We start from the raw sequence: 8,561 nt of genomic DNA on the forward strand, positions 1-8,561 counted from the left end.
GTGAGCATATAATATTTTTATTGGGTAGAATGAAGAAGGCATGTCTTCAAAGCAGAGCTCTCAAGGAATTTTAAAATACCATATGTATGGAAGTTTAGAATAAGGAAGAAAAACATTTTATCAAAATCCTGTGCCTAAAGAACACTGAAAATTATTTCATTTATCCAAAATCACTCAAAATGAGTACTCAAAATTGCTCATTTTTTATTTTTAAAGATCAATGTTCTAGGACAACCCTTTGGTTTTTTTAAGCATCCCTTTTCTTCTCTACCAAGATAAAGTAAACTGCCTGATAATTAGGTTATAATCATTGATTTGTGTACTTAAATTGGGTAGAAACAACCTCTCATAGGTCCATGAGCACTGAAGAAATCTTAGATTTCATCAGTTTACTCTTTTAATTCCTAAAGGAAGTACCTTGTGAGGTAACATATATCTAACATATATCTAAAGGGATATATTAATGAACACATACAGTATTCTTTTCCTATTTTTTTCATTATTTTATATTCAAACTTATATAGCTCACAACTTCTTCTTCTTCTTCTCACATCCCGAAACAAATTCTGCCTCTCAAGCAAAACAGTGTGATCCTCAAAACGAAATGAAGTTATTCATCAAAACCTTGGCACTAAAAAGCTCCCGGAAATCCATAAATACTACATTCATTCTTACTTCATTCTTTTTACCATGTTCCCTCTTACTTTTTTCCCCTTTTTTTAACTTTTTATTTTTACTCCTCTTACTTTTTTACTCAAGAGAAATGGCTGAAGAAATAACTTCTTTGTCCACTTTCTGATCCCAGAGTAGATAATATCCTGCTTATAATATATATGTATTTTATTATTGTTCAATTTGTTTTTCAAATTTTCATAGTAATCACATGCATAGTTTCTTATATTTTAAACAGAATTTTAATTTTAACGATTTTTAAAAATGTAACTAATATAGAGATACATACTCTGTATCCTGTGAAACATGGATAGATTTGCCTAAAATTGCCTCTTTTGAAGAAGTTAATGACTTCCCTGGATTTCTTTGGATTAACAGAAAATCATGTTCTTGGAATACACTCTGGCCTCAAGTCTCCACAATCACATATGTCATTTTTATTTTGTGACATAATCATTGCAGAGAAAAAAACTCATTTTATTCACTAGTATCAATCAATACATAGGTAGCTAGCTAGATAAATAGATACATGATAGACACTTTTCAGACCAGAGTAGCTCAGATTGAAATAAAAGCTTACAGATACAATGAACAGTTTGTATTACCAAAACTCGAATATACTTCTCTCTCTCTCTCTCTCTATATATATATATGTGTGTGTGTGTGTGTGCGTATAAATATATGTGTGTGTGTGTGTGTGTGTGTGTGTGTGTGTGTACATATTTTAGTTTGTCAGGTTTCATCATTGCTCTGGATTCCCAAGGTCTGTTTTCCATGTAACTGGGTCCTCACAGATTCTGCTACTCTTTCTCTTTCCTTCTGTTTATGCTCCATGTTAAAAGCAAAATTTACTCCTCTTGCCCCATACAGCAGCTCCCCAACTGCTGGCAAACAGGTCTTGGTGGAGGAGTTATTAGAGCTCAAGTTCACATTCTATCTTTACCATCACAAAGCAACCCTTTTGCTAAACAAATATAAAAAAGGTAAGATAAATTCTGGTTCTTGTAGATAGAATATCCTCTCCTTTGCTGTAATTGTAAAAGTGATACTTGCATTATTTGAATTTTAACATATATCTAAAGGGATGCAGAATCAAAAGTGAATATTTTCCTCCTCAGCCACTTTCTTTCTACCATATTATGACTATCCAGCACTTAACAATTTATTGTATTGTTGCATAAATTTTCAGTGCATATAAAAACATTTTGCAAATTTTTTTTTTGTTTTTCTCCAAATATGTATCTTGGATATAAATCTGTATCTGCATCTGAAATTTTAGTGTTTAACAGTGGCAGAGTGTTAAATCATTTAATGAAACAATGACAAATGTTTACCATTATCCTATCTCCCTATCCTGCTCTCTCTATTTTACTGTCTCATTATTTGGCAAAATCATGTGAATACTTGAAGAATGTCCTTGTGTGTCTGTGCATGGGTGTGTGCACATGTGTGTGTGTGTTTCAGGGAGAAAAAGGTCTATAAATAGCTTATGGCATAGGAGGATATCCCCAGAACAAAATGCTTTTTTCCAAACAAAACAGGCATTATTCATTAATTTAATTGCTTACCAGAGGAAGATAAATATTGCAATTCTGGATCACTTCTCTGAAAGTTTCAAGTTCCCTTAGTACATCCAATTCTCAACTTCTCAAGGACGGAATTCCAGCTTTTGGCTCCTAGACAATTTCTGCCAAATCTCCACTAATTCAAAATAAAATATTTGGATGGAAAGAGTAAGGAAATAGCTGAGGGAATAAACGAGTCAAGTTCGACTCTGCACAAAATCTTGAATGCCCGATATCATTCAGCACTTACAACACTCTGTGATACAGCTATTTTTAAACCAAATCTAGTGCAGGTGAGAAACTAGCCTTAGAGAGTTTAAGCAATTTTCTCGATGTCTGTGCATGTACTGTTTCTGTTACATTATATCATTTTCTTTTCAAAGAAAGAAAAACATCTCCTAAAAGTTATACCTAAAAATGCCTGAAGTTGTTGCACTGTGTGATCTTCCCTTGTATTAGTCCATTTTCATATGACTACAAAGAAAAATCTAAGACTGGGTAATTTATAAAGAAAAGGAGGTTTAATGAACTCACAGTTCCACATGACTGGGGAGGTCTCACGATCATGACTGAAGGCAAAGGAGGAGCAAAGGCATGTCTTACATGGTGGCACACAAGAGAATCTGTGTAGGGGAACTGCTCTTTACAAAACCATCAGATCTCATAAGACTTAATCACTATCATGCAAATAGCACAGGAAAGACCTGCTCTTATGATTTAGTTACCTCCTACTGTGTCCCTCCCATGACATATGGAGATTCTGGGAGCTACAATTCAAGATGAGATTTAGTTAGGGACACAGCCAAACCATATCATCCCACCCCTGACCCCTTCCAAATCTCATATCCTCACATTTCAAAACCAACCATGCTGTTCAAAAGTTGCCTAAAGTCTTAACTTATTTCTCCATTAACACAAAAGTCCATGGTACAAAACCTCATTTGAGACAAGTTCCTTCCACCTATGAGCCTGTAAAATCACAAGCAATTTAGTTACTTCCTAGATACAAAAAGGGTACAGCCATTGGTAAATACACCCATTCCAAATGGGAGAAATTAGTCAAAACAAAGAGGCTATAGGTCCCATGCAAGTCCAAAATCCAGCAAGGCAGTCAAATCTTAAAGCTCCAAAATGATCTCCTTTGACTCCATGTCTCACATCCAGGTTAGGCTGATGCAAGATGTGGGCTCCCATGGCATTCGGCACCTCCTCCTCTGTGGCTTTGAAGGGTACATCCCTCATCACAATTGCTTTCATGGGCTGGTGTTGAGTGTCTATAGCTTTCCTAGGTGTATGGTGAAAGCTGTTGGTGGGTCTACCATTCTGGAGTCTGAATAACGGTGGCCCTCTTTTCACAGCTTCACTAGGTAGTGCCCCATTGGGGGGACTTGGTCGGGGCTCCAATCCCTCATTTTCCTTCTGCACTGCCCTAGCAGAGGTTCTCCATGAGCGAGAATCTGAAGCACAACTCTGTCTGGACATCTAGGTGTTTCCATACAACCTACGAAATCTAGGCAGAGGTTCCTAAACCTCAATTCTTGACTTCTGTGCACCTGCCAGCCCAAAACCACATGTAAGCTACCTAGGTTTGGGGCTTGCGCCTCTAAGGCAATGGCCTGATCTGTACATCAGCTCCTTTTAGTCAGGGCTGGGACACAGGGCACCAAGTCCTGAGACTGTACAAAGCAGCAAGTCTTTGGGGTCTGGCCCATGAAAGCACTTTTTTCTCCTAGGCCTCCCAGCTTGTGGTGGGAGGGGCTGCCTGAAGACCTCTGACATGCCCTGGAGACATTTTCCCCACTGTCTTGGTGATTAACATTTGATTCCTGGTTACTTATGCAAATTTTTGCAGCCAGCTTGAATTTCTCCTCAGAAGATGTTTTTTCTTTGCTACCGCATTGTCAGGCTACAAATTTTCTGAACTTTTATGCTCCGTTTCCCTTTTAAACGTAAGTTCCAATTCCAAAGCATATCTTTGTGAATGAATAAAACTCAGCGCTTTCAAATTATGTGTTGAATGCTTTCCTGCTTAGAAGTTTCTTCCACCAGTACTCTAAATCATCTCTCTCAAGTTCAAAGTTCCACAGGTCTCTAGGGCATGGGCATATTGCCACCAGTCTTTATGCTAAAACATAGCAAGAATCACCTTTGTTCCAATTCCTAGTAAGTTCCTTATCTCCATTTGAGATCACTTCAGCCTGGACTTTTTGGTCAAAACAATTCAACCAGTCTCCAGGTGGCTCCAAACTTTCCCACACCATCCCGTCTTCTTCTGAGCCCTCCAAACTGTTCCATCACCTACTTGTTACCCAGTTTCAAAGTCACTTCCATATTTTTGGGTATCTTCATAGCAATACCTCACTCTACCAATACCAATTTACTGTGTTAGTCCATTTCTATACTGCTATGAAGAATTACCCAAGACTGGGTAATTCATTAAAAACAAAGAGGTTTAATAGACTCATTATTCCACATGGCTGGGGAGGCCTCACAATCATGGCGGAAGGTAGAACAACAAAGACACTTCCTACATGGTGGCAGGCAAGATAACCTGTGCAAGGGTGTTGCCCTTTATAAAACCATGAGATCTCGTGAGTTTTATTCACTATCATGAGAGCAGCATGGGAAAAACCTGTCCCCTGATTCAATTACCTCCCACCGGCTCCCTCCCATGACATGTGGAGATTACGAGAGCTAGGATTCAAGATGACATTTGGGTAGGGACAGAGCCAAACCATATCATCCCTTATACTAATTCAATACCTACATCATGGTTGATGAGAATGTTGGAGTAAACTGCATATATAACTTTAGATGGTGCTTATCATTAGGTGGCCAAGACATTGACCCTCATTGATGTACTCAACAATACTCTCATTTGGTTTATGATAAGACTTAGAGATTGATAATGAAGTTTTGTTATCTGAAAATGTCATATAATGAAATCTTCTATTTGTATAGACAGGAAACTGAGTATCAGACATGTTGCGGGGCATCTATTTAATAACAGATATATTATATGGTGAAACTACAATTCCTCTGTGGTCTTATAATGTTTTCTCTGAGCAAAACCATGCTGGTGAACTAAAATATCTACAAATAACCATGTATCTCATGGGATCAATCCTATAGAAAGAGTGAACTGCATCAAACAGTAGTCTAAGGTAAATCCAAATCTGGAAAGATCGCAAGACTGAGAGATAAAGCCATCTCGTCTTCACTGTTCATATTTGAAGGATTAAACTGAAAGGACAATTAAATATGAAGCACTTGTTTCAACCAGTTTGTTCTCACTTGTCCGGATTTAGTTTTTCTGCTAATCAACTTTAGCTCTCAGAGATAAAACTAAAACAAAAGTAGCAACAAGTAGACGCTTGCTAGTATTCAGGCCATCAGGAGCTTTAAGAATAAATTTCTATAGTTGATACAAAAAATAAAGTGAAACAGGAAACAAAACATATGTTTCATTATGAAAAATAACCAAAGCAAACATAATTATATTGCAAAAATGGTATGTATTTTATGAAAGGGCTTTTCTATCAAACTCCAATTATTAAAACTTATTTTTAATATTTTATTGTAATTAAGTTTTAACTTATGTTAAAGTGATTTGAAGTGATTAACAAAGTCTGGTACTGCAATGTTTTATTTTTCCTTCCTATGTTTATAAATAGATTTACAAATCTCTTTAAATTATGGAAAATTTGGGAAATAATTGTTTATGTGCTGTGTAATGTGCTTTCTTTAGTGAAAGCTTCACATAATGCCACGATCATGCAGTGATTTTATGTTGCAGACAAAAAGCAAAGGAGAAAGCATGGTAGCATTATTTTCCAAGGTGTTAGCACAGGCTTATTTTCCTATAATAATGGAGTCCAAGTAGCTGGCAGAAACATTATAAAATGTCAACTTTCAAATGTAGCTGCACAGATTAAATTCAGTCATATTTCACATCTGTGTTATGCAGTGCTATCCTAACAGGGGTAGAATCCAGACCACAATCTGTTACAATGGCCTTGAAAGTAAAATGAGAGAACTCTTCACCTGCCCACTGATGTTCTTTCTGCTGTACACAGAAGCAACAAACTCAGGTTCAAGTTGCTGAAAACAAACAATTAGAAATCAGATCAGAGCCCGTTTGGCTTCACAACTGAATGCTGAGATGCAATAGGAATCGTAACATTGCAAAGTAATAGCCTGCCGAATTCAGTGAATACGGCTTAATACCTTTGGACCATAGCAAGACTTGGGTAAGATTAAAAAGTAATGTAAAGCTCTTTGGTATGCTCTACTAAATTAGTATTCTGAGGCATGTGTCCACACACCATCCATAATGAGGACTGTTGGTTTCATTTACAGACACTGGCTACATCAGCTAGCACTAATGTGTAAAAATGTATTATATGTCGGTCTATAGATATACACCAAATTTTCATTATGTTTTAGTCAAAAAGTGCTTGTTTTGCAGGATGAAGTCCATGTCAATAAAATGGATTGGGTGTCACTTAAACCAAGTGACATGCTAATCTTCTAGAGGCCTCTGTCCTTAATCTCTACAGGACATAAGTCAGTTTAGAAGCGTGAGCTGTTCTCAAAGGTAGCAACTATTGAGCTCTTTAATGTAAATTCTAAAGCAAAGCTTATCAGTGTGTTTCAGAAATTGCTTCAATGTGGGTTCCTGTCTATGAAAAAAAAAAAATCTTCCTACTTCCTCCAAATTCATGGGCAACTTCCAAGTTTTTATAGTGCCTGAGAGCACCATTTAATTATAAAGAAATTGGTTTTGGTGATAGCTGCCCTGTGACCAATTGGATTAGAGGCATTTCTTCTGGCTATTATTAAGGTAACTTTACTATTGCCCTTGTATAGTTAGGCATGATCAAAATATTAAGCAAAGCAATGTCTCAATCCAGAATTTTAAGACCCAGTACCTAGATATTTTCAAAGTATAGCTATAACTAAACATTTAATAACAAAAGAACAGAGTAATGGGATTGGGATTAATAATCCTTTAGTTTGTAGAGAGAGTTACAAAATGTGGAAAATGACACTAATTTAATTTCTAATATTTTAACATTGCATTTGTTATATCATGGGAAAGCTAGAAAAGCTCAAAGAAAAATGGAAAGACATTTCCAGAATCTAAGAGCTAAATTAGTTGACAATAAAATCTTTAAAACACAAAATTAAATAGAAGTATCCGTTCTGTAATATTTATATTTTATTTTCTAAATACCGAGTAATACACATTTTCTGCTCACTTGCTCTAAATAGAATAAAATGCAATCATTACTGGAAGTTATTACTTCAGTAGAGTACACTGGAGAATATTCTACTCCAATATAACACTTCCCACAAAAAAGTAAGAGTCTCACATCTATTATTATTTCTGGTATTACATGAAACTCTGTTCATAAATACACACATGAAATTTTGAAGGCATGCATTGAACTAAAATTAGAACCACTCACATAAAAAGATGTAATCAACAAATAAAATGATCAAATATTCCATTACTTCTGAGAGCAAAGCAATAGGCTAATAGCTAATAAGTAATGAAGTTAATGAGTATGCTTGAATGCAGGGATATTTTCTTTAAATTGGAATTAGCAAATACGTTTTTTAAAATTTAAACTTTATTTTTAAGAACAAATGTGCAAAATACATTTTTCACTCTTGGGAAATAAAGTATGCTGATTCAAACTTTATTTTTATTGGATAATTTCAGGTGTCACTGATTTGCATTGTTGATGTAAGTATCATTTCTTTTAATTGCTTACCTATAAACACTGAAGGAAATTGAATAGCATCTGTAATGATTCCAGGATAAAGTAGTCCCATTTCTCTCTTTAATATATTTTTCATATTAACTTGTTTTATTCCCACATTCTTAGAATAAATTATGTGTTGTTAAATAACTCAGTGCATATTGTGAGCTCTAGTTAATGAAAAATTAGATTTCCAATGACAAATGAGTTTTCCGGTAGCAGTAAAATACAGATTGTTTTTACTTAGTTGCAAAATTACGGCAAGTTAAATTTTTGGAACCATTGCCAAAGGATTAGTACTATCAAAGCCACAATATAAATGCATCGTAATGACACATTTAAGAGGAAACATCTTGGCCGGGCGCGGTGGCTCAAGCCTGTAATCCCAGCACTTTGGGAGGCCGAGACGGGCGGATCAGGAGGTCTGGAGATCGAGACCATCCTGGCTAACACAGTGAAACCCCGTCTCTACTAAAAACAAAAACAAAAAACTAGCCGGGCGAGGTGGCGGGCGCCTGTAGTCCCAGCTACTCGGGAGGCTGAGGCAGGAGAATGG

The 8,561-nt window shown here is 36.1% G+C and overlaps 1 pseudogene; it reads left to right on the forward strand.

Annotated features, from left to right (window-relative positions):
• Nucleotides 1-1,504: 1,504 nt before the first annotated feature.
• The window catches only part of LOC105507210, a 74,948-nt pseudogene continuing 67,891 nt past the window's right edge, over nucleotides 1,505-8,561 (forward strand).

This window comes from Colobus angolensis, unplaced genomic scaffold (genome assembly GCF_000951035.1).
Source record: "Colobus angolensis palliatus isolate OR3802 unplaced genomic scaffold, Cang.pa_1.0 Scaffold145, whole genome shotgun sequence".
Classification (NCBI taxonomy): domain Eukaryota; kingdom Metazoa; phylum Chordata; class Mammalia; order Primates; family Cercopithecidae; genus Colobus; species Colobus angolensis.